The sequence below is a fragment of the Magnolia sinica genome, chromosome 9, assembly GCF_029962835.1.
Source record: "Magnolia sinica isolate HGM2019 chromosome 9, MsV1, whole genome shotgun sequence".
NCBI classification, from domain to species: Eukaryota; Viridiplantae; Streptophyta; class Magnoliopsida; order Magnoliales; family Magnoliaceae; genus Magnolia; species Magnolia sinica.
In genome coordinates, this window is record NC_080581.1 from 30,198,459 (window position 1) to 30,225,151 (window position 26,693).

A 26,693-nucleotide genomic window follows, 5' to 3' on the forward strand; every position below is an offset into this window, starting at 1 on the left:
AAACGCAAGACGTTTTACGCTTTCACTGCGCATGCGAACTCTGCTGCGTAAACAGCTTTCATCCAATTTTCACCAACTCCAGCTCTTTCCTCTTGTGCGTGAGAGCTCTCCAACGACGGTAGCAGCCTATAAAAGAAAGAGGAAAGAGAGAAGAGGGGGATTCTGACGTGAGAGAGAGAGAATTGTTCAAGAGTTTTATTATTTGTTTGTTTTTATGATTTTTTAGAGATTTATCCCACTCATGTCGGGCTAAACCTCTTAGCTAGGGCTAAGAGGTGAAGCTTGTGGCGTGATGGGACTGATTCTATGACTTTTATTCATGCCATGAACTATGTTGATTCTAGTTTTGAATAATAAGAATATTTCTAGTTTTTAATGGTTTGTTGTGACTGAAATTACAATAGATCTGCGATGGCTTTAAGTATTCCTGTTCTCTTGTTGTGATTACGCAGCTAGGAAGTCCTATTGTTCACCATCATCTCCTGGGCATGGTTAGATGATGGCACCCTTCCTACTGTTTATACATCTCTCAGATTGACTGTGAATTAGTTTAATTCTGTTGTTTGCTTTGTCTCATGGGCATAGTTTTATGATGGAATCCATTCCAATTTACAACTATTTTATCTCTCTAAAACTAGATCAAAAGATGTTCAGATTTGATTTGCAGGTTATATCTTCCAATTGGATGAAGATGGGACTCGAAGTCCGGTTGAGTTCATGAATTGACCGTAGATCTCCCTGATCTCTACAAGTGGATCCTTTGAATCCCTAGTTTCCTTTCCCTGAATTCTTTAAGTTTTAGATAATTATTTCATCATTATTCCTCAATTTACACTCGATTTAGATTTCATCTCATTCTAGTTCTAGTTCTATTTAGTTTCAGATTACGTACAGGTTTCAGTCCCTTGGGATTCGACCTCGGTCTCACCGAGTTTATTACTACATCACAACCCTATACTTGGGGAGTGAACAAGTTTTTGGTGCCGTTGCCGGGGATTGACGGTTACGTTTTTTTGAAATTAACTAGTTTTAGGATTAGTTTAAAATTAGGATTTTTCTAACTTTAGGTTTAGATTTTTCTGATTTCTAGAAACTAACCTGTTTTCCTGTTTTGTAGGATCCTGACATAAACTTCTAAATTGGTAATGCCTTTCTAATTTCTCTACTTTTTCTATTTTTAGAATTAGGGTTTGAGTTTTAGAAATTTTCTAATTGTAGTATTTTTCTATTTTTAGGAAATAGTTTATTTTTAGAAACTTTCCTCTTTTGTTTTTAGAAACTAGGTTAGTTATTTCTCTTTTTACAAATTCTTTCTAATTTTAAAACTAACTCATCTTTCCTTTATTTTATTTTTAGAAACTTTCCTTTTTAAAGAATTAGTTTATTTTTTAGAAACTTTTTAATTTTAGGTTTGGATTTTCTATTTTAGAAACTTTCTAATTCTAGGTCTTCTTTTTAGAAACTAACTTAGCTTCTAGGTTTAGGGAACTTTCCTTTTTAGAAGCTAACTTTCTATTTTTATTTTTAGTAACTTTCTAATTCTAACTCTTTTAGAATCTAACTTTGTTTCTTAATTTATTTTTAGAAATTTTCTACTTGTAGACTTTTTGTTTAGAAACTAACTTTCCTATTTTGTAGGCTTTTAAGATAGAAATTTCTAATTCGGTAAGCTCTTTCTCTACTTTCTATTTTTCAGATCTCTTTTAGTAACTTACTTTCTAGTTTAGGACTTTCCTAATTTATTTTAGAAATTTTCACTTTCCTTTAGGAATTTCTTATTTTAGAAACTAATTTACTTCTATCTTTCTTTTTAAGGATTTTCTAATTCTAGACCTTCTCTTTAGAAACTGACTTGTTTTGTTTTCTTTTGCAGGTTTTTAACTTAGGGACTCCAATTTGGTAACTTCTTTCCAACCCTCTCTTTCTTTCTAGATTTTCTTTTCCTTTCTTAGGATTAGGTTTCGAATTTGATTGAGGGCTGCGAGTGTTTCATGCCCAAGTGGGCCCGTGACAACACTCGACATCTCTTGACTGAAGGAGGATTGGGTGAGGGGTTAACTATCCATCGCAGGACTAAACAGCACTCGAAATCCTCTGAGTTAATTGAAGTGATGACTAAAAACCAACCTCTTCTACCCCAACCTAGGGTGGAGGACATTCAGGATGAGAATGAGGTGCATTAAACACCCCCGTCTCGTACCTTACGAGATTATTTACAATTAGCGGGGGTGAGTATACCCTCATGCATGATTTTTCCTGAAAATACAGGACAAATGGACATCAAGCCAGGGGTTATCCAACTCCTTCCTAAGTTCCATGGGCTTGAATCTGAAGAACCATATCTACATTTGAAAGAGTTTGATGAGATCATAGCCACTTTATATTTTCAAAATGTGTCTAAGGACACAGTCAGGTTGAAACTCTTTCCTTTTTCCTTGAAGGAGAAGGCTAAGACATGGTTACATTCACTACATCCTAGATCCATTGGCACATGGAATGATATGCAAAGGGAATTTCTAAAGAAATTTTTTCCACATCATAAAACGATTACCCTTAGAAAAGCAATCATGAACTTCACCCAAAAGGAGGATGAAACATTTTACTAATGTTGGGAAAGGTTCAAGGATTTGGTCAGTTCATGCCCACAACACGGCTTTGAAACGTGGCGCATTATAAATTTTTTCTACGATGGACTGACATCTTCCATGCGCCAAATGGTCGAGACAATGTGTAATGGAGAATTCATTAATAAAAATGTCGACGAGGTATGGGATTACCTCGATAGTCTTGCTGAAAAAACACAATCATGGAATTATTACCCAAAATCGAACACCACGTCTAGGCCGACTCAATCTAAGGAGAAAGGTGGATTGTATCTCTTGAAAGAAGAGGATGATCTCAAGTATAAAGTGACTACGCTCATAAGGAAATTTGAGGCCATAGAAGGAAAGAAGGATAAGGTTAATGAAAGTGTTTGCGGCATCTATGATTGCAACATTCATACAACTAAAAATTGTCCTACAATACCCGCCTTTTGAGAAGTGTTGAATGAACAATCCAATGCCGTAAATACTTATCAAAGACCTTTCAATGGACCAACCTCTAATATGTATAATCCTGGTTGAAAAAATCATCCAAACTTTAGTTGGAGAAATGGACAAACTGCTACCCCTCAAGGTTTCTTTAATTAAAATTCAAATCAGGGGAAACCTCAAGAAGAACCGGTTCAAAATTCCATGCAAGAGCTGACCCAGGCTATACGAGATTTTATGCAAAAGATGGATTCACGTATGACGGTTATAGAAAAGGGGATGCTTCCTACACAACCGCTCTCCAATCTTAAACTGCAATACGAGATAAGTAATCCCAGCTCTTCAAATCAAATGGAGCACGCTAAATCCATCACCACTCTTATGAGTGGGAAGATCATTGATAAAACCCTTCCGGTTAGGCCCGAAAAGCCTCAAGAACCGGAAGAGGACAACAATGATGGATCTAGTAATGCCCCACAAAAATTAGAACCGAAACTTATAGAAAAGCCAATTGCTCCATTTCCCCAACGGTTGGTCGCACCAAAACCTCTCTCTAACTCTCAGGATATCCTAGAGGTGTCGAAACAAGTGAAAGTCAACATTCTTCTACTTGATGTCGTAAAATAGATACCTTCATATGTCAAATTCCTGAAAGACTTATGCACGACCAAACGATGGCAGAGTATTCAAAAGAAGATCTTCTTGACCACGAAAGTGAGTGCCATCCTAAAGCAAGATGTGCCACAGAAATTCAAAGATCCCGGTAGCCCAACCATATAATGTATAATCGGGGACGATCGAATTGATCATGCACTTCTTGACTTAGGAGTGAGTGTCAATCTAATTCCCTACTCGTTATACAAACAGTTAGGTTTGGGGGAATTAAAACCCACCCTAACCACACTACAACTTGCCGATCACTCTGTTCGTGTACTAAAAGGGATAATTGAGGATGTGTTGGTCCAAGTTGATAGATTTTACTACCCTGTAGATTTTATCATCCCGGACACCGAACCCATCAATAACATGAACACTCAGATTCCTGTCATTCTTGGTCGCCCATTCCTTGCCACTTCAAACGCAATTATCAATTGCAGGAATGGTGTCATGACTGTCTTTTGGGAATATGACATTGGAGTCAAACATCTTTTTCAATAACGGTAGGAACTTAGAGGATGATGACGATTTCCATGACATTAACATGCTTGACTCTTTCATGGAAGATATGACACCTCTGACCTTATCCTCTGACCCTCTAGAGACGTGTCTGGCCCACTCCCATGATTTAGATGATGACATGATTAGGGAGACGTGTGCCTTGCTTGATACTACACCGGTACTTGAAGTTAACCGGTGGAGGCCACAATTTGAAGAGTTGCCCCAAACTGATGTAGTGCCTCTACCGTCTAACCTCAAGCCGCTGAAGCTTGACCTAAAACCTTTACCCTCTGATTTGAAATATGTCTATTTAGGTCAAGATGAGACATACCCGGTGGTGATCTCTGCCCACTTAGAGAAAGAACAGGAGAGTATGCTTATATCTACTCTCATTGAGCATAAGGAGCCCTTGGATGGACGATAGCGAACCGCAAGGGAATCGACCCCTCGATTTGTACTCACCGCATATATCTTGAGGATAATGCAAAGACCGCTCGGTAATCACAACGTGAACTAAATCCAAACATGAGGGAAGTGGTTAAGGCCGAGGTTCTTAAACTATTGGATGTGGGTATCATATACCCCATATCCGATAGTCAATGGGTGAGTCCAACTCAAGTGGTTCCTAAGAAGTCCGGGATCACCATCGTAGCCAATGCCAATAATGAACTCGTGCCAACAAGAGTTACTACTGGTTGGAGAATGTGCATTGACTACAGGAAGCTGAATACCGTCACGAGGAAGGACCACTTTCCTTTGCCCTTCATTGATCAAATCTTGGAAAAGCTAGCTGGTCATTCCTATTACTGTTTCCTTGAAGGGTATTCGGGCTACAATCAGATTGAAATCGCCCTTGAGGACTAGGAAAAGACCAAATTTACATGTCCCTACGACACCTTTGCCTACAGAAGGATGTCATTCGGATTATGTAATGCCCCTACTACCTTTCAGCGATGTATGATGAGTATCTTTTCTGACATGGTGGGAAAAAATCTAGAGGTCTTCATAGACGATTTTTCTGTTTTCGGTTCATCTTTCAGCGAGTGCTTAGAGAGTCTTAAATGTGTACTGAAAAGATGTGAAGAAAAGAACTTGGTACTTAATTGGGAGAAGTGTCATTTCATGGTTCATAAGGGAATTGTCCTTGGACATATTATCTCGTCCAAAGGAATCGAGGTGGATAAGGGAAAAGTTGATCTTATCTCTAACCTACCTCCACCTAAGAATATACGGGACGTGCGATCCTTCTTAGGACACGCTGGGTTTTACAGAAGATTTATAAAGGATTTTAGTCTCATCTCTCGTCCTTTATGTAATCTACTTCAAAAGGATGCACCATACGAGTGGACTGAGCCATGTCAGGAAGCTTTCACTAAGCTTAAGGGCATGTTGACTAGTGCAACCATCATACAACCACCCGACTGGGGCATTCCTTTTGAACTTATGTGCGACGCGTCTGATTATGCTCTTGGGGCGGTTCTAGGCCAGTGAAAAGATAAGAAACCCTACGTTATTCATTATGTGAGTAAGACTCTAAATCTTGCCCAAGTGAACTACTCGACTACGGAAAAGGAACTCTTGGCTGTAGTGTTCGCTTTGGATAAATTTCGGTCCTACTTGATTGGATTCAAGATCATTATTTACACTGATCATGCAGCACTCAAGTATCTTCTGTCTAAGAATGATGCTAAGCCCTGCCTGATACGATGGATCCTCCTACTCCAGGAATTTGACCTAGAAATAAAAGATAAAAAGGGAGTAGAGAACGTAGTGGCTGACCATCTTTCTCGCCTTAATCTCTCTGATTCCCTTGAAATGACACATATCAATGACATGTTCCCTGATGAACAATTGTTCAGAGTCTCCCATTCACCTTGGTTCACTGATATTGCTAATTATCTTGCCACAGGTTCCATACTGACACATTGGACCGCGCAAGATAAGAAGAAATTTTTCATCGAGGTACGCAACTTTTTCTGGGATGATCTATATTTATTTAAATATTTTCTAGACCAAATCTTAAGGAGATGTGTGCCAGACGTTGAGCATCAGAGTGTCATCTCTTTCTGTCATTCACAAGCCTGTGGTGGTCACTTTTCTGCCAAAAAGACCACAACCAAGATTTTATAGTGTGGCTTTTACTGGCCCACTGTTCAGGGACACTCATGAGTTTTGCAAAGCTTGTGAGCGTTATCCCGTCGAAATATGATGCCCTTGAATCCCATTCTTATCATCGAGGCATTTGATTACCGGGGCATTGATTTCATGGGACCATTCCCCCAATCTTTTGGAAATCTATATATTTTGCTCGCTGTAGACTATGTCGCTAAATGGGTTGAAGCGATTCCGTGTTGGAATAATGACCATCGCACGGTCATTAAATTCCTAAAAGAGAACATCCTTTCCCGATTCGGAACGCCTCGAGCTATCATTAGTGATGGGGGCTCACACTTTTGTAATAGGCTATTCGAGAGTTTAATGAAGAAATACGATATCTCTCATAAGGTGAGCACCCCATATCACCCACAGACAAGTGGGCAAGTTGAGATTTCTAATAGGGAGATCAAACACATTTTTGAGAAAACGGTTAACCCTGACTGTAAGGATTGGTCAATCCAATTGACTGATGCCTTATGGCCTTACTGTACTGCGTTTAAAACTCCTATTGGAATGTCTCCCTTTAGACTTGTCTATGGAAAGGCTTGCCACTTGCCTGTGGAGTTGGAACGTAGAGCCTACTGGGCAATCAAAAATTGAATTTCAATCTAGACAACGCTGGCTCGCTATGCAAACTTCAGTTGAATGAACTCAAAGAAATCCGAAACGATGCATACGAGAACTCGAGAATTTATAAGGACAGAATGAAGGCGTTTTATGACCAATGTATTCTACGGAAATCATTCACACCTGGTCAGAAAGTCATTTTGTATAATTCTCGATTACATCTCTTTCCAGTTAAGCTTCGATCTCGTTGGACTGGCCCTTACATTGTGGTCACTGCATATCCTCATAGGGCTATTAAGATAATAGATCTAACAATGGCAAGGAGTTTAAAGTAAATGGACATCGCTTAAAGCCATTTGTCGAGAAATTTGATTCAGAGGACATGTCCATACCTCTGACTGATCCTATTTACCAGGATTGATCTCCTAGTCTGATGGAGGTATATGTAGGTTTTCTGTTTTCATAGGACTAGGGTAGTTTGCTTTATACTGTTTTTTTTTAATTTTTATTTTATTTTTATTTTTGTCTGGCTGAAGACGTTGAACTTAGCGCTCCTGGGAGGTAACCCAGCTTTTCATTCCATTTCATTTTCCTAGTTCAATGTTTGTGGGTAACATTGTTGCAAACCCTCACGAGACTATAACTCGTCCACTAGGGGCAACCTAGGGGTTTAAAGGCTTGTTGCATAAGCTAAATGCAATCGAGAGCACCTGCGAAAGTGGTATAGGTAGGATCTTCTTTTTGTGATGTTATTTTTGTTATTTTGCTTTTATTGATTTCTCTCTTGTGCTGACCCGCTCTTGCGCTAATATCTTTGGAAAGCCTCTTGATTCTCCATCCAGGTACTATCTTTCCATCACTCCTCTTTTATTTTCGTTGTCCCATGTGCATTGCATGCTTATTTCTTTTACATTGAGGACAATGTAAATTTTAGGTTGGGGGTGGGAGATTAGGTTACTTAATCAGTATTTTCTTGGTCTTGAGTAAAAATTGTGAACATTTTTTAATTTTTATGGAATTTCTTGTGAATTTGAAGGATAGTTGTGATTTGAGAATTACAAAATACATGATGTTGGTAATTTATGACTCTTGGATTCAGTATCTGTTAGATTTCACAGTTAAGTTCGAGTTATTAATCCATGATTGGAAGTTGTAAACATTGATTGAGTCATGATTTCACGTATCACATCTCGCTTACACATTAAGGTTCTGGTTTGATAATTGAATGATTAACTTGGTAATCACTAAGCACGAAAGGAACCAACCTGAAAAATAAAATATTTAGCATCAGTTTATAAAGAAGAATTGAAAAGGTGAGTCGAATAATCATCATCATAGGTTTGCTCCCTATAGATGAAGATTTGATTCCCCCATGGTTGACATGAGAAAAGGGTTAGGTGTACAACCTTTACCATAGGTTTGCTCCCTATAGGTGAGGAATTGATTCCCTTCCTTGGCGTCACTGTTCATGAAAAAATCAAAGAATGAAAAGTTAATCTGTAAGGCAAGTGTGGGTTTCAGTTTTGGTTGTCATGAATTTTGTTGTTAATTACCAATGATATCATGAAATTGACAAGTGGATCTCTTAATGATTGTAAGTCGAGATTACACTATACACTCATGGAACTCGATGTTTAGAATTGTTCTAATTAATGGATTAATATTTTGAACTTGATTATGAAGTTTACCATGAGCTTGATTCCGAAAAAAAAAATACTGCTCACATTCATGAATCGTAGAATTTTCGCATCTCAATTATTGGTTCACAAGTCACTTGGGTTTACAGGAATTGTCTTTTATTTCTGAAATTATTTTTCGCATGTTTTGCTCGGGACTAACAAAATGCTGGTTGGGGGTTGTGATAAGGGTCAAATATTCCATATCAGACCCTGATTATTTCTTGAGTTTACGTACATGATAATGCTTAATGTCATATTTTAATCGTGTTTTTGTTATAGGGAGTAATTAGGAGTGTGGACCGAAAAAGAGTACTAAAAGCATGGATTTGACGCTCCGAAGTCATCAGAGCAGGGGACAGATTCCAGAGGACCAAGATTGATGGATTTACATGCTAGGGATCCAAGGAAATCAAGCCATTCAAGTTAAAGAGGCCCGAAAATGGTCCAGAATGCAAGATCACAAGGTTCCCGCCATCCGATTCACTCAAAAATTCATACATGGCCTAGGGGCCATAAATTAACCGTACATATTAATTTTCATCTATTGGATCACTGAGTAAGTGGCCCAACAGACAGATCAGCCCCTAAACCATTAATTTAGGGCCCACCTACAATCTGGATATGCCTCAAATTTGGACTCAACGCCTTAAATGGGGAGGCAAATTAAATGTATGGATTAGATTGCTCAGAAACATCGCAGTGGACCTCACCTGAACAGTGCGTGCATACTACACTCATGCATCAGCCGTGCATTGTAGTCAAAGTCGGTTCAAACCGACTTTGACCCGCAACTCCAGCAATAAAAATGGAAATTTCTGTTTTTAAACAGTGTCCGAAAATAGATCGTCGGTTCGCAGTTGTGGGCCCCATACATTGTCCGAACAGACAATCCTAAATGTCCATCAGAGTCCCTGGGTCCCTCTCATCCAAGCCTAGGTGGAAGAATTGCAAAATATCGCGAGGATAGAAAACCAGCCGTCCAAACGGCAGACGGACGACAGAGCAGAAAACCGCATGGGTCACACCGAATCTAACCCAAAACCAGTCAATTCCAACTGATTTTTCGAGATGAATCTAATGTACGGGGTGGATTTCTCTGAAAATACCGTTGTGGGGCCCACCGAGCATCCCAGCATAATAACTTTTTAAAAACGCACATCCGGACACACTTGACTTTTGTGGGGCGTTCTGTAACCTTGATCTTGGTATGATGGGTGATCCAGATCGTCCAATGTATCCATAAGGAGGCCAAAACCCTAGCCAAGATTTCAGAATTGACAGATAGGTTGATATCGCGCCGCAAATATGCTCCAAATGCAAGACGTTTTGCGCTTTCGCTGTGCATGCGAACTCTGCTGCGTAAACAGCTTTCATCCAACTTTCACCGACTCCACCTCTTTCCTCTTATGCGTGAGAGCTATCCAACGACGGTATCAGCCTATAAAAGAAAGAGAAAAGAGAGAAGAGGGGGAATTCTGACGTGAGAGAGAGAGAGAGAGAATTGTTTAATACTTTTATTATTTGTTTGTTTTTATGATTTTTTAGAGATTTATCCCACTCATGTCGGGCTAAACATCTTAGCTAGGGCTAAGAGGTGAAGCTTATGGCGTGATGGGACTGATTCTACGACTTTGATTCATGACATGAGCTATGTTGATTAGTTTTGAATAATAAGAATATTTCTAATTTTTAATGGTTTGTTGTGACTGAAATTACAATAGATCTGCGATGGCTTTAAGTATTCCTATTCTCTTGTTGTGATTACGCAGCTAGGAAATCCTGTTGTTCACCATCGTCTCCTAGGCATGGTTAGATGACGGCACCCTTCCTACTGTTCATACATCCCTCAGATTGATTGTGGATTGGTTTAATTCTGTTGTTTGCTTTGTCTCATGGGCATGGTTTTGTGATGGAATCCATTCCAATTTACACATATCTTATCTCTCTAAAACTAGATCAAAAGACATTCAGATTTGATTTGCAGGTTATATCTTCCAACTGGATGAAGATGGGACTCGAAGTCCAGTTGAGTTCATGAATTAACCGTAGATCTCCCTGATCTCTACAAGTGGATCCTCTGAATCCCTAGTTTCCCTTCCCTGAATTCTTTGAGTTTTAGATAATTATTTCATCATTATTCCTCAATTTACACTCGATTTAGATTTCATCTCATTCTAGTTCTAGTTCTATTTAGTTTCAGATTACATACAAGTTTCAGTCCCTTGGGATTCAACCTCGGTCTCACCGAGTTTATTACTACATCACAACCCTATACTTGGGGAGTGAACAGTTTCCTAGCTGTATGTGACAAATTTATCCCGTTCACCACTTTAACCATATCCTTTAAGGGCGTAAACCCAAAAATAAAGCAGATCCAAAGCTCAAGTACTAGCCACAAGCACAAACTAGTGGAGTATTGAACACCCACATAGAAACTCTCCCTTGAAAATTTTGTGTGGCCCATAAATCTGCCCGATTCACTAATTTCACTAGATAATTTTAGGAAGTGGACCTAAAAAAGTGTTAGGTCCACAACTCAAGTAGGCTGCACAAAAGGAAACAGTGGGTATTGAGATAATTGTGGGGCTCGCCATCATGTTTTTGAGAAATCTATTCCTTCCATCTGTTTTTCCATTATTTGTTTCATTTGGTAAATTAAAAGATCGGATCGCACCAAAGACATCTCAATTTGAACCAATCATCGTTCCAGGTGTATGGTGATTAGATCTCACCCTGCAGACGGAGTTTCAAAGTTTCTGTGGATTAGACGATCCTAATGGATTGTTTGGATTCCCATAAAATCTTTAACCTGTAATCCGATAAAAGGTAATTGAATTACAGTTGTTTGGATTCCCATAAAATCTTTATAGTTGTAATCTGATAACAGGTGATTGAATTACAAGTGCATAGTTGTAGAGAATTTATAGCCTATCTTATTTGGCTTTGATTACAGATAAACAGGTTATGGTGTTTGGATAATATATCAATTGTTTGTAGCTTATCCAAGTACTAATATGGTCCATCACCATGTAAAGCCTTTCCTAGGATGTTCCTATGCAAGGATGTTGGGTGGGGCCCACCACCATGTTTGTGGGAAATATATTTCGTTCATCTATTTGGGTAGCTCATTTCAGGACATGGAAAAAAATGAGGTGGATCCAAAACTCAAGTGGGCAACACAAGAGGGATAATTGGGGAAAGAAATAACTATAGTTGAAACCTTCCTAGGCTGGACCTTGATGTTTATATGTCATCCAAACTGTTTACAAGGTCATTACCACAGGGATAGAGTGAAAATACAAAAAATTTAGCCTGAAATTTCATGGCCATAAGAATGTTTCAATGGTTCTCACTGAATACCTACTATTTCCAGCTGTGTGGCCCACTTGAGTTTTGTATCATCTCATTTTTGGCCAATTGTCCAAAAATGAACTCTTTAAACAGATGAATGAACTTCCTGCCAAAGGCTTTTGCAGGAAATCCACGGCTAGCTTAAGTAGACCATATCACGAGAAATAGTTGAGAAACAATGCTCACCGTTGAATCCTAGGGCCAACCATGATGTTTATTTGAAGGGAAAACACAAGCATCAACTTGATCCAAAACTTATGTGGTCCCAGAATTTTTTTAATGATCCAAAACTTATGTGGGCCCAGAATTTTATTTGAAGGGAAAACGCAATCTACGTCCTCTCCCATGATGGTGATGCTGACACAGCATAGCGGTGTGGGCTCCACAGTGGATACTTCACAAGCCGATCAAACGGAGTTGTTTAATTCCCTGGTGGAATATGACACCCATACTCATATACTCCAATTGTACATGTGGCATAACATATAAACACAAATTAACCACAGACTGCTTAATAAAAAATTTAGTGTCACGCATGCATTGGATGCACAAATATTGAATGCTTAATAACTAACTTAGCATTTGCGTTTGGCATGAGATATGTTTTGTAATACTGACTTGTGACGTAGTTCGAAATTGATTCTTTAATTTGACTAATATGGATTTGCCTTGCATCTAAATTTGAATTTACATTATTTTTCATTAGGCTATTGTTGATATGAAGAATGTATTTCTTATAGTAGAATATTTTTAGGATAAATTATTCATATATCATTTTCTTATCACAAATTATTCATATTACAGTTTATAGTTGTGACTTGTAATTTATAGATTTGTAAGTTAGATAATTAGTTACTCGTTTGAGGATTTCTATGGGGCTATACATAGATATGGTGTATTTTTGGTGGCATAGAAATTGCTCAAATTGTCCCATTTTGGACAGTTCAAGGTTAGATGGATAGTATGCTTTCATATAATCTATTTAAATGTTCATGCCTGATCCGCGATCCATCTCCTCGTTTTTCTCTGGATATATTTCTTCCGTTCCGTATCCAATGCCAAATATTTTTACATTGTTTTAGATATTTAGCATTGGAATATAACGTAAGATTAACTTATCTGGAGAGGCATGGGGAGATGCTGCCGGATTTTCGGCGTGAACGTTTAAATGGGAATATGAAAGTATTACAATCTATCCAACCTTGAATGAGTAACTAATTTACGATTTAATTGTATTAGCTTAAAATTGATGGAGCAGACCCGGATGTACGTCAGAGCTATTCGGATGTTCAGCGGGGGTCTCTAGAAGGTAGGAACCGCTGTTATGACCATGATGAACTGTCCATTTTCTATGGACAACATTAGAGGGGCTTGGCCATTTGGACATGCTATATTTATGTATTTGCTCGAAATTAATGGAGCAGACCCGGATGCGCGTCAGAGCTATCCGGATGAGCGAGGGTCCTTGGAAGGTCGGAACCGTTATTATGACCATGATGAAGCTATCCATTTTCTATGGACAGCATTGGAGGGGCCTGGCCATTTGGACAAGCCGTGTTTATGTATTTGCTCAAAATTAATAGAGTAAACCTGGATGTGCGTCGGAGCTATCCGGATGAGTGGGGGTCCATGGAAGGTGGGAACCGCTATTATGACCATGATGAAGCTGTTCATTTCTTATGGACAACATTGGAGGGGCCTGGCCATTTGGACAGGCCGTGTTTATATCTGTATTTGTAGGGACCATACCCTTAACCTAAACCATACCTTAAACCTATAACCTAAACCTATTCTCAATTCCCTAAAGTTATAACCTATAACCTAAACCTAACCTTAAACCAAAACCTATAACCTAAACCTTAACCTAAACATAAACCTAAACCTAAACCTACAACGTATACTTATAACCTTAACCTAAACTATAACCTAAACCTATAACCTATACTTATAACCTTAACTTAAAGTTATAACCTTAACCTAAATATATTCTCAAATCCCAAAACCTGTACTTATAACATAAACCTAGACCTAAACCTATAACCTATAACCTATAACCTAAACCCAAACCTAAACTCGATCCCGAACCCGAACCTGATTTCATAAACCTAAACCTTAACCTATAACCTATACTTATAACCTTAACTTAAACCTATTCTCAAATCATAAAACCTATACCTATAACTTAAACCTAGACCTTAACCTAAACATAAACCTATACTTATAACCTATAACCCAAACCTAAACCTAAACCTTAACCTAAACCTATAACCTAAACTTATAACCTTAACCTAAACTTATAACCTTAACCTAAACCTATTCTCAAATCCCAAAACCTATACCTATAACCTAAACCTAGACCTTAACCTAAACATAAACCTATACTTATAACCTATAACCTATACCTAAACCTAAAACTTAACCTAAACCTATAACCTAAACTTATAACCTTAACCTAAACCTATTCTCAAATCCCAAAACCTATGACCTAAACCTAAACCTTAACCTATAAACCAACCTAAATCTATACTGATAACCTAAACCTATTCTCAAATCCCAAAACCCATAACCTAAACCTAAACCTTAACCTAAACCTATAACCTATAACCTAAACCAAAACCAAAACCTATAACCTAAACCTGAACCCAAACCCGAACCCGAACCCGAATCCCTAAACCTTAACCTAAACATATAACCTATAACCTATAACCTAAGGCTATACCTAAACCTAAAACCTAAACCTATAACTTAAACCTAAACCTATAACTTAAATCTAAACCTATAACTTTAACTTTAACTTATAACCTATAACCTATAACCTAAATCCTAACCTAACCCTATAACCCATAACCTAAACCTATAACCTAAACTCAAATCCCTAAACCTTAACCCATAACCCAACCTAAACCTATACTTATAACCTAAACCTATTCTCAAATCCCAAAACCCATAACTTAAACTTAAACCTTAACCTAAACCTATAACCTATAACCTAAACCGAAACCTATAACCTAAACCCGAACCCGAACCCGAACCCGAACCCGAATCCCTAAACCTTAACTTAAACATATAACCTATAACCCATAACCTAAGCCTATACCTAAACCTAAAACCTAAACCTAAACCTATAACCTAAACCCTAACCTAACCCTATAACCCATAACCTATAACCTAAACCTATAACCTAAACTCAAATCCCTAAACCTTAACCCATAACCCAACCTAAACCTATACTTATAACCTAAAACTATTCTCAAATCCCAAAACTTATAACCTAAACCTAACCTTTCCCTAAACCTATAACCTACACTTATAACCTAAACCTAAATCTATAACCTAAACCTTAACCTAAAACCTAAAACCTAAATGTATTTTCAAATCCCTAAACCTAAACCTACACCTAATCCTAATCTCAACTCCCTAACCTAAACCTAAACCTAAACTTGAAAATCCAAACCTAAACCCGATCCCGAACCCGAACCCGATTTCATAAACCTAAACCTTAACCTATAACCTATACTTATAACCTTAACCTAAACCTATTCTCAAATCCTAAAACCTATACCTATAACCTAAACCTAGACCTTAACCTAAACGTAAACCTATACTTATAACCTATAACCTAAACCTAGATCTAAACCTTAACCTAAACCTATAACCTATAACCTTAACCTAAACTTATAACCTTAACCTAAACCTATTCTCAAATCCCAAAACCTATACTTATAACACTACAAGAAAAATGGGCAAAGGCTACGGCCAAAGACCGTAGCTAATAACCTTTTGCTACGGATTAGATCCGTAGCACGTCCATCGCTATTGGTGGGGTAGCTAAAGGTCAAAAAACCAATTGCTACGGATTATATCCATAGCAATAGATATCTGTAGCTACGGACAAAAGCCACAGCGATAATTTCTGTAGCAAAATGTAGCTACACCTACAGATTAAATCCGTAACAGTAGATATCACTAGCTACAGATAAAGGCCGTAGCTATACTTTCTGTAGTGAAATATACCTACAACTACAGATTAGATCTGTAGCAGTAGATATCACTAGCTACGGAAAAAAGCAGTAGCTATAATTTCTGTAGCGAAATGTACCTATGGCTACGGTTAATATCAGTAACTAAAAGTGGCATAAATCAGTAGCAATACGCTGTAGTTAGCAATAGCTACGGTTTTCAGGATAATAGGTACAGCCAAAATTCGTAGCTATTTTTAAAAAAATTATAATAATGATGCCTGTTTCCATTACAAGAACCTGCTGTGATTGATAACTCATCTAAGCTTAATGCTAATAAGAATAGTACATAAAATGTAATCAGGAAAAAAAAACTATGCATTTATTACAAATAGCAATCAAATCATAGAATGCATCCCACATTCACATTTCTAAATAAACAGTACTTCACTTTGCTCAACCTATCATAAGAATTACAACTAAGGTGTGCCCTCATGTACAAGAAACAAATACACTCTAACACAGTAAACACCCTACATATAATGCAATAATGCTCACGTTTTTACAGAATTTTTTTCCTTCAGACGGTCAATTTCAGCAAATGCAGAAGATAGAGCTTCTTTTTTCCCTAAAACTGCAGATGTAACTTCAGTGGACTTTGACACAAGATCACTTTCAAGTTCTAAAACCCTTCCCTTGAGAAAATGAATTTCATCCTCCAGTGACTTCTTTAGCTTGTCATCTACCATTGTCAAGTTCTTATCCTTGCTTCCCATCTGCCATTGTGATGGTGCCTGCATTGTATCCAAAAACCAACAAGTTTCTATCAATAATCTCGATGCGATGGATGTTAGGCAGATAGTGTATATAGCATTATTCAGTGTATAGTCCCACATTCACAGTACATTCCTAAAGGGTGTTGAGATGGTAGGTACATGTCTTCTCATTTGATACAATGGAAAGGCCAGCGGCTTATTGACAAGCCGTGGTTTGGCTATTGAGCTCAACACTAGCTAGCTAGTTGATGTCAAAGCTCCGTGGGCCCTACCATTATGTGTGTATTTCATTCATTCTGTCCATTCATTTTGCCAGCCTATTTCAGGGAATCAGCCCAAAAATGAGGCAGATCCATAGTTAAAAAAGACCACACCACATGAAACAATTGAGAGAATAATGTCCACCGTTGAAACCTTCCTAAGCTTACAGTGATGTTTTCTAACCTGTCCATAAAGTCACCTAAATCGAGTGTTTTAATCTGCAAAGAGCTTATTTTAACACAAAAATGATGGATGTTTTCCTTGGTTACTTTTTTATTTTCCATTTCCACCAATTCAAACAGCCCCTAACTGAATATAGAAATTGCAAATTTGCAATAGACAAGTTCTACAAAAGCCCAAGCATTAAATGAAACCAACATAACAACATTTTCAAGAAAACGATACTAACATGAAATATGGCATCCATGGGAATAACACTAAACCACATTTTAACACAATTCATTCCATTAGTTGAAAAAACAGGCTTTGTTCTATCACTTTCAACTGATTTCCCCTTCCTTTTTTACTTAAATGTTAATGATTGCATGGTGATTTAGGAAATAAGAAAACTTGGAGGCTTTAGGAATTTGATTAAATGGGTTATTGAGAGAAGAAGAATAGAACCTGGTAATGCGATGAAAGCATTGGAATGGCGGGACATCTCTGCCTTCCTTTGATGCATGGTGGCTAATTTGCAAGAGTCACACAATGAACAATAGCAACCTTTGACATATACAAGAATGTGTAATAAGTTACTGACTGATGAAGATAAAAGACTGTTGCTGGAGTTGTATCAGCTGTTGCTGCCTGAGCTGAGTCTCAACCTGCTAGGTTTGAGAAGCTTGTTGGGTAGACTGAATTTGTGTATGTGACTCAGATTGAGGCTGAGGAACTGCAAGTTTTTGTTTGTACAATTTAAAATACATTTCCAATCCATTCATCAGGAAAAAAGCTCCATTAAAAAAGAATAAGAAAAAAAAAAGAATAAGAAAACCCATGAGCTAAAAAACATCAAAATAGAAACCCAAAGTGCAAATATATTACATAAGAGCAGGACAAAAACATCATAAAGAATTGGGGCTCTTAGCGATTCAACACACCATTATGAACATGAAATTGGCTTCGAAAACAAACCCATGAGCTAAGAACATAAAAATAGAATAAATAAACATAAGCAAAAAATGCATCAAGAAAACATCATCTAAATGCATGAAATAGGAGAGTCTAGAAGCTCAATTAACAACTTTGAACATGAAGTCACCACTAGAAACCAATCGGCAAGCTAAAAAACATCACAAATGCATCAATTTTTTAAAAAAAAAATAGAGAGAGAGAGAGAGAGAACATGGCAATGAATGGGTTACCTCCCAGCTTTCTCAGAGGCCACATACCAATCCAATCGACATGTATCCGCTGATTCCACAAGTTAATCCAGCTACAAGAAATACATACAGCCCATTGGTTAACTCCAAGTAGTGATCCAAGGTATTCTACAACAAAAACAATTGCACTGGTGAGAAATACTAAGCTTTAAATATTTTAGGATCTCAATGTTCACTTCGATTGAACTACAACCAGGTTCCTTTTGAATCCCCTTCCCTTTCATCTTTGACATCACATGAGCTGTAACTGGGAAAGTGGACTTTATGGTTATATCAGCCAGCTTCTATAGCCCTCACATCAGCACCAATACGGGCCAATACAACCCTTTTCTTAGGAAATGGACCACCTCAACCCTGTATCATGTTACAGGGGTAGACAATACTTTTACAAATACAACAGTAACATAACCGATGTTCAAACAATGGTAATGTTAGATGGAGAAAAGACCCAGTCGATCATGATTTAGAACTCCAACATACGAACCTGTGATTCCATTTAGATGTGACTTGGGTTTCTTTTGAATGAAAGTCGAGAAGAAATTTAAAATAAAATCCACACCCTGAACTGTGCCACATTCAAAACCTTAATTCAAATAAAACACTGACACAATCAATTCTAGAAAATGAAAAGGGTGAGTGTTTGAACAATGAGTTCCAATATGAGCTTTAAGAAACAACAATTACTTGGACCTGAAGTTCCCTGGCAGCAAAGTCTAGCAAGCTCCCTATAAGTCTCTGTTTAAAGATAGGCAATGACTCTTCACGCCTTCAAACACAAAACAAATTAATAACAAAAATAAGGTAAGGTGATGACAAGTAAATTGTTAAAAAGAGTTCCTGCTAGCAATGTAAGTCATTGTAAAAGGAATTTAGAATTAGACAAACTCATTAGTACATGGGAAAAAAAAGGACATTATAACTTATTTGCAAGTGGAAGTTTCTTCTCCTACAAAGATTAATAAAAGTCAGCGTCTAGATATCTCCAAATGAAGAACCAATGAATAGGATAACAACATGGTAAAAACAGGATTGGAAAAGTCTAGGTTATAACAAACAATTTTGAGAAAAATTACTTAAATTGTATTTTTTTTTTCTTTGAGCAATAGATTACAGAAATTACTAAGCATGCCATTCCCAACAAACTTTCTACAGAAATACAAGCCAAATGTATAAAAAGTTTCAAGTCCCCAACCATGTCTCAATATTTATCAAGATATTCATGCTATACAACTAGAATGAGGAACAATCAATAATAGGGACAAGCAACGACCATACATATTAGAAAGTTGGACAAGGTAATTGAAGTGTTTCCCCAAAGATTCCTGTTTACGAAATTGATACAGTAAAGGACAAATTTTGGTTAGAGAAAAGTGATGAGGGGCATGCATGATGCTTTATCTTATGCATAGCATCAAGGTGAAGAGCCCATTCTTTAGCACAGTAAAGGATCTGAGCTGTAGCTTCAAAACTCGACCATGGATTTCACGACCTACATTTAAATCCGACCGGAAACCACATGCTCTCAGAACAGAGGAAAACACATAAGAGTCTGGTTCGACAGATTCACCCACCATTTGGGAGTAGATCCGTATGGCATTAAGGTAAGAACGGGAATCGATTTGGCCATCAATGGCAATCGTATAAAGATAGACATTTGGGTTTTTGATCTTTTCGAAAATCTTGGATGCGTAATCCATGGATTTGTGGTCGGAGCAGAATCTAAGAATGTTGTAGAACAAATGGGTGTCTTGTTGATGGCCATCTTTGATGACTTTTGCATGGATTTGGGGGAATTGGCTGATGCTTTTGCATCTCTGCAACAGATAGATGGTTTGGCTCTGAGGGTGGGACTGCTTGGTTTTTGAAATCGGTGGGAAAGGGGAGCTCCCTACAGTTAGTGTGGGAGAACCCATCACTTGAATTTGGAGCAACAGCTGCTTTTGGAGTAGATAGTTGATAAAATCTTCGATACCCATCTGTTCCATTCATAGAACCATTCCAAACACACATGAAGAAGAGGAAAGAGGATCACTAATCAACAAAGAAAATGAAAAAGAATTCACCCACATAATCATCAAACACTACCGTGAACATCAACACCATAGCTAAAACCTCTGCAAAACCAATTCATAGAATGGAAAAAAAATCTAAAAAAAGCATCTACAAATCAAATCAATCAAAGTTCGATCTCATTGGCATGTCAACTAATAAAATCAATGCTTGCTTGTTAAAAACAATACCTTTGGGTATGATCGTATTGTCTTTATTCAGAAGGTAAACTTGAAATGATGAGTTGAACAGAATTGTCTGACTGTTAGAATATGTGGGCTATTACCCATCCATGTGGCAGGCCACCAGATGAAAAGACCCAATCAATCACCATGCATTTTAGAAATGTATATCATAGGTTCATAACAACATTTCTCAATGAAACTTTATGCAAATAAATATAAAGAGGACGGAAAAAAAGATACTTACCATAATGAAACGACAATGACAGACTCAACAATACGCTGTCACCTTGTTACTACCAACATAGCTAACAAATCATGTTACTACCTCTACTCAGCTTTACAAATCATGTTTCACCAATCATCAAGGCTCAAAAAAGGAATTTGAAACAGGAATTCTCATCAATTTAGCAAAATCTTGTAAATTGTTTGTCAATCTACCTTTTAGGGTTTTTGAACCATCTTGGGAAGAGGAGGCCTTATACCAAGTGGTGATGTCTCATCACCAACTTCATTCTTTATTTCTGTATTCTTCTTTTCTTAATAAAATATTATCACCTTTGAATATGGTCCATTCATGGCCATCTTTTTTAACCCACAGTTTTGGAACACGTTGAGATGGTGCATATTCTGTAATAGTCGTATATTGGGAACCTGAACAAAGAGTCAAACCTTGTTATATTTTTTTTAAAAAATAAGATAGAAACAATTAAAGATTTTATAAAATCTTAAAAACATAAAATACAATTTGATAAAATGATATGATAAGGTAAAAAGGATGGCCAAATGAGACATTAATTGAGAGATAACAGGGTCCTCATGATTTAGGACATGAATGGTGTCCCAACAAACCTATTTTCTTGAAATGGAGATGGTTCATCGATCTAGACTATTCAAGCATGATGGGAATACACAAAATAATCATATCAACTAAGGGGTAAACATTGGAACAAAATAATCATATCAATAGCAAAACTAAATCATGAGAAGTAGTTTCTCTATATCTTCCACAGAATGCACATCTCACCTCTCAACAACAATAGTTTTATTCAAGATCTTCAAAAAGGTAACAACATAGAGTAGGTTCAGACTGGTTTGCATATGTAGCTTCCTAATCCTTGAAGAGATTTCAAAAGCAAAATTAGTTCTATTGCCTCGCGTTGAAGATCCTACAATTCCTCTGCTCTAGACCAAGGTGATGTTTCAAGATTTACAAGCAAAGCAGCAAGTTAATACTATAAACTACCTGCCTAAGATAATTCAATGCTTGTCTTTGGAGACATCTTTCTTAGGGACCTGAGATTCCAACCTTGGGTTTCATCTTCTTTGTAGCCCTTAAAAAAAAGAAAAAGAAAAAAAGAACAATTACAATGCAATGATGAGTTCTTAAGAGATGTTTATGGTAAAATGATTAAGTAACTGATCACAACCACAAGTTCATGTGCAGCATTTGAGAGCCACACAAATACCAAAAATGAAAAATCTAACATCAGAATAAATTTTATAATCACTTCATGACATCAACCATGACCAACAGACTTGAGATCATTTCAAACCAAAATCCCTGAAAATTATCCATTAGTTTTCTGGCAACAAATATGCAGAAAATTGCAACAGGTGCAGCAATGAGGAATATGGTCAGCCACAAAAACCTTGCATCAGGTCCAAATATAAACCTCCCCTCAAGGAAAAATATATTATTACCTTTACAGGCCAAGTAAATCCTCGGCACCACAGCGTCCAGAGCTCCCGTGGCACCCCGATTAGAGCCCTGCGGCAGAGGGATGTACATATCTCCCTCTCTCATGATGGACTTAAATCAAGATCCGAAAATGGGAAAATTGCAGAGAAAACAGAGATTGAAGATGGTGCAGAAGAAGAATTAAAATGCAGAATATTTTCTTCCTTCTCTAGGGTTATAAGTTTCCGGCCATGTGTGTCAGATCGGTGGGGATGTTACTCAGACGCCGACAATATCGGCGCGGGGATATCGGACGGCGGGGATGGAAAGTTAGGGCTGGGTTTGGACGGACTAGATTCGGCACGCTAGCTTTTATGGGTCGTCGTCTGCAACAAGAAAGGATGAGAGGATGGGTTAGGGCATGGAGTGAGAGAGAGACAGAGAGATTGAAGATGGAGCAGAAGAAGAATCAAGATGCAGAATATTTTCATCCTTCTCTAGGGTTATGAGTTTTCGGCCATGTGTGTCAGATCGGTGGGAATGTGACTCAGACGCCAACAATATCAGCACAGGGATATCGGACGGCGGGGATGGAAAGTTAGGGCTAGGTTTGGACGGACTAGATTCGACATGCTAGCTTTTATGGGTCATCGTCTGCAACAAGAAAGGATGAGAGGATGGGTTAGGGTATGGAGTGAGAGAGACAGAGAGAAATCGGGTGACATTTGGGCATGGCTCTGTTTTAAGCATGCGCTCAAATTTGGGAAGGGTCGTGGATGGTCCTCTCGGGGGCTTCGTGGGGCCCACCATGATGCATTTGCATTATCCATTCCATCCATTAATTTTAATAAATTATTTTACCTCATCATCCCAAAAATAATGTAGATTAAAGGCCTAAGTGGACCACACCATAGGAAGCACATGCGATTTAATCTCCATGTTTCCTACTATGTGGTCCACTTTACCCTTCGATCTAGCTGATTTTTGGTCTCATGCTCTATAATAATATTTCAAAATAGATGGACAGATTAGATAGAAAAGATATATTTTTTTCGCCCTATAGAGCCCCTTACACCACTGTTGATTATTAATGGTGTGTCACCTTTTTCGCTACGGATTAAAACCATAGTAAGTAAAGCTACGATTTATATCTGTAGCGAAAAACTAACGTGGTCTGTATCCTTTGTCCCTTTTTTTAGTAGTGTAGCCGAAACCTAAACCTTAACTTAAAACCTAAAACCTAAATGTATTCTCAAATCCCTAAACCTAAACCTACACCTAATCCTAATCTCAACTCCCTAACTTAAACCTAAACCTAAACTTGAAAACCCAAACCTAAACCCGATCCCGAACCCGAACCCGATTTCCTAAACCTAAACCTTAACATATTCTCAATTCCCTAAAGCTATAACCTAAAACCTAAACCTAAACCTATACCTATAACCTAAACCTAAACCTTAACCTTGACCTATAACCTATACTTACAACCTTAACCTAAACTTATAACCTTAACCTAAACTTATAACGTAAACCTTAACCTATACCCTAAACTTATAACCTAAACCTAAACCTATTCTCAAATCCCAAAACATATAGTTATATCCTAAACCAAAACCTTAACTTATAACCTTAACCTAAACTTATAACCTTAACCTAAACCTATAACCTATAACCTATAATCTATAACTTAAACTCAATTCCCTAAACCTTAACCTATAACCTATAACCTATAATCTATAACTTAAACTCAATTCCCTAAACCTTAACCTATAACCTATAACCTAAACTCAATTCCCTAAACCTAAACTTATACCTATTCTCAATTCCCTAAACATAAACATATAACCTAAACTTATAACCTAGCCTAATCTTAAAGCTATTTTCGTAAACTGACTTTAGTCTTTTTATTGTAGACATGGATAAGAGTTGGATGCGAGCTAAGAACAGGTTTGACCCAGAGTATAAACAAGGGGTTTAAGAGTTCATGAAATTTACGCGAAATCGGGCAGATTCAAGGAATAGGATTAGGTGTCCATGTCGAAAATGCAAGAATATGATATATAAGACTTTAGACAAAGTAGATGACGATTTGTTTATAGTTGGGATTGACCAGGGTTACGCTTGATGGATCTATCATGATGAAGATAAGACCCATAGAGTTGAGCCCACTGAAGTCCTTGCTAACCCAATTGTGTCAGATGACGAGGATGAAGACATTGACAAAACGTAAGATATCATAGGGGATGTGTTCAGGGGAACAGCTGTGGATACTGATTTTGCAGTGACAAGCAGTAGCTAAGATATTCCTCCAATGGGTGATGTCGAATCAGAAAAGTTTAGTAGGTTGTTGAGGGATGCGTAACGTCTACTTTATCCGGGGTGTGAGAACTTCTCCAAGTTGAATTTTCTTTCAAAGTTACTTCATTTGAAGACAATAAATCATTGTAATAATAAATCGTTCGATATGTTGCTTGAGTTGTTGAAAGAAGCATTACCGGATGGTGAGACATTGCCTAAGTCTCATTACAAGGCAAAATCCTTAATGCGAGACTTAGGCCATGGTTTTGAAGTCATACATGCATGTATAAATGATTATTATTATATTGGAAAAAGTATGGAAAGGTTGAAGAGTGTCAAGAATGTGGAGAGTTTAGGTGGAAGAAAATCCCGTAAAAGGTGTTAAGGTACTTTCCATTGAAACCTAGATTGTAAAGATTGTTTGTCTCGTAAAACGGCTATAGATATGAGGTGGCATAAGGAGAAACATCTTCATGATGATAGTACACTGAGGCACCCTGCAGACTCTGTAGCCTGGTAAAATTTTGACAAGCAACATGACTAGTTTGCAGAGAATTCTCGCAATGTTCGACTAGGTCTTGTATGTGATGTTTTTAATCCATTTGGTAATATGAGTAACTCATACAGTATGTGACCAGTGGTACTTATGCCTTATAATTTACCTCCTTGGTTGTGTATGAAAGAGTCATTTTTCATGATGTCATTGTTTATTCCTGGACCCAGGTCACCCGGAGATGACATTGATGTGTATTTGCGACCGTTAGTAGATGAGTTAAACGAGTTGTGGAGTTAAGGTGTACAAGCGTATGACACATTTGTAAGACAGATATTTCGATTGTATGCAGTGGTCTTGTAGACAATAAATGACTTTCCCGCGTATGAAAATTTGTCTGGGCGGAGCACGAAGGGCAAGTTGGCTTGTCTTATATGTGGTATTGAGACTTGTTCATTGTCATTAAAGCATGGTAGAAAAACGTGTTATATGGGCCATCGTCACTTCCTTCAGAGCGATCATAGTTGGCGCAGGAAGACAATGATCTTTGATGGCAAACAAGATCATAGGCCACCCCCGAAAGAGCTATCTGGAAAAGATGTGATGTAACAACTGAGTAACATTAGAGAAGTTAGATTTGGTTAAGGCATCGCACTTGAATAAGAGGAAACGTATAGTATTGGACTATAACTAGAGGAAGAAGAGCATCTTTTTTAAGTTGCCCTATTGGAGTAATCTGAAATTGTGACACAACTTGGATGTTATGTATATTGAGAAAAATATATGTGACAATGTTTTAGGAACATTGATGAACATAGAGAAGAAAATAAAAGACAGTTTCAAGGCTCGATTGGATCTTCAAGAAATGGGTTTAAGGAAAGAGTTGCCCTTGTAACCACATGAAAATTTGTATACTATACCAACAACCTACTACACGTTGACAAAACTAGAGAGAAAGCGTTTATGTGAATGGTTGAGATCTGTGAAGTTTTCCGATGGGTATGCGTCAAACATATCTCGACGCGCAAATGTTACGGACTGTAAGGTAACAGGAATGAAAAGTCATGATTATCACGTCCTTCTGCAATGCCTACTCCCGGTTACGATTCATGGATTCCTGAGCAAGGATATCAGTGCGGCGCTGATTAAGTTCAGGATATTCTTTAAGGATTTGTGTTCGAAATCGTTGAATGTAGATGTTATTAAATGATTAGAGAGGGACATTGACATAATCCTTTGCAAACTTGAAAGAATATTTCCACCTATATTTTTCGATGTCATGGTACAGCTAGCGATTCACTTACCGCATGAGGTGAAGCTTGCAGGCCCAGTACAATATCGTTGGATGTATTCGATCGAAAGGTGGTAAAACCTATTAAAATTTTTATTCATTCCATAAACTACATATATCTATGTTTTCATACGTATAACATGGTGGTTTTGTGTACAGATACCTTCACACACTCAAACGATTTGTGAGGAATAAGGCATGACCAGAGGTGTCGATAGTTGAAGGTACATTGATAATGAGTGCCTTACATTTTCTCCATGTATCTTCATGGCATAGAGACTAGATTCAACCGAGAAGATCGGAATGCCGATGAAGGGCGGGAGCATGAATAATGACTCATATCTGTATTTACACATAACATTCATCCTTTAGGAGCC

The 26,693-nt window shown here is 37.7% G+C and overlaps 1 non-coding gene across 1 annotated transcript; it reads right to left on the reverse strand.

Annotated features, from left to right (window-relative positions):
* Window positions 1-2,549: 2,549 nt before the first annotated feature.
* On the reverse strand, window positions 2,550-2,656 carry LOC131257105 (small nucleolar RNA R71). The gene has a single exon (XR_009177124.1). It is a non-coding gene; the product is annotated as a small nucleolar RNA R71 (small nucleolar RNA).
* Between the last annotated feature and the right edge of the window lie 24,037 nt (window positions 2,657-26,693).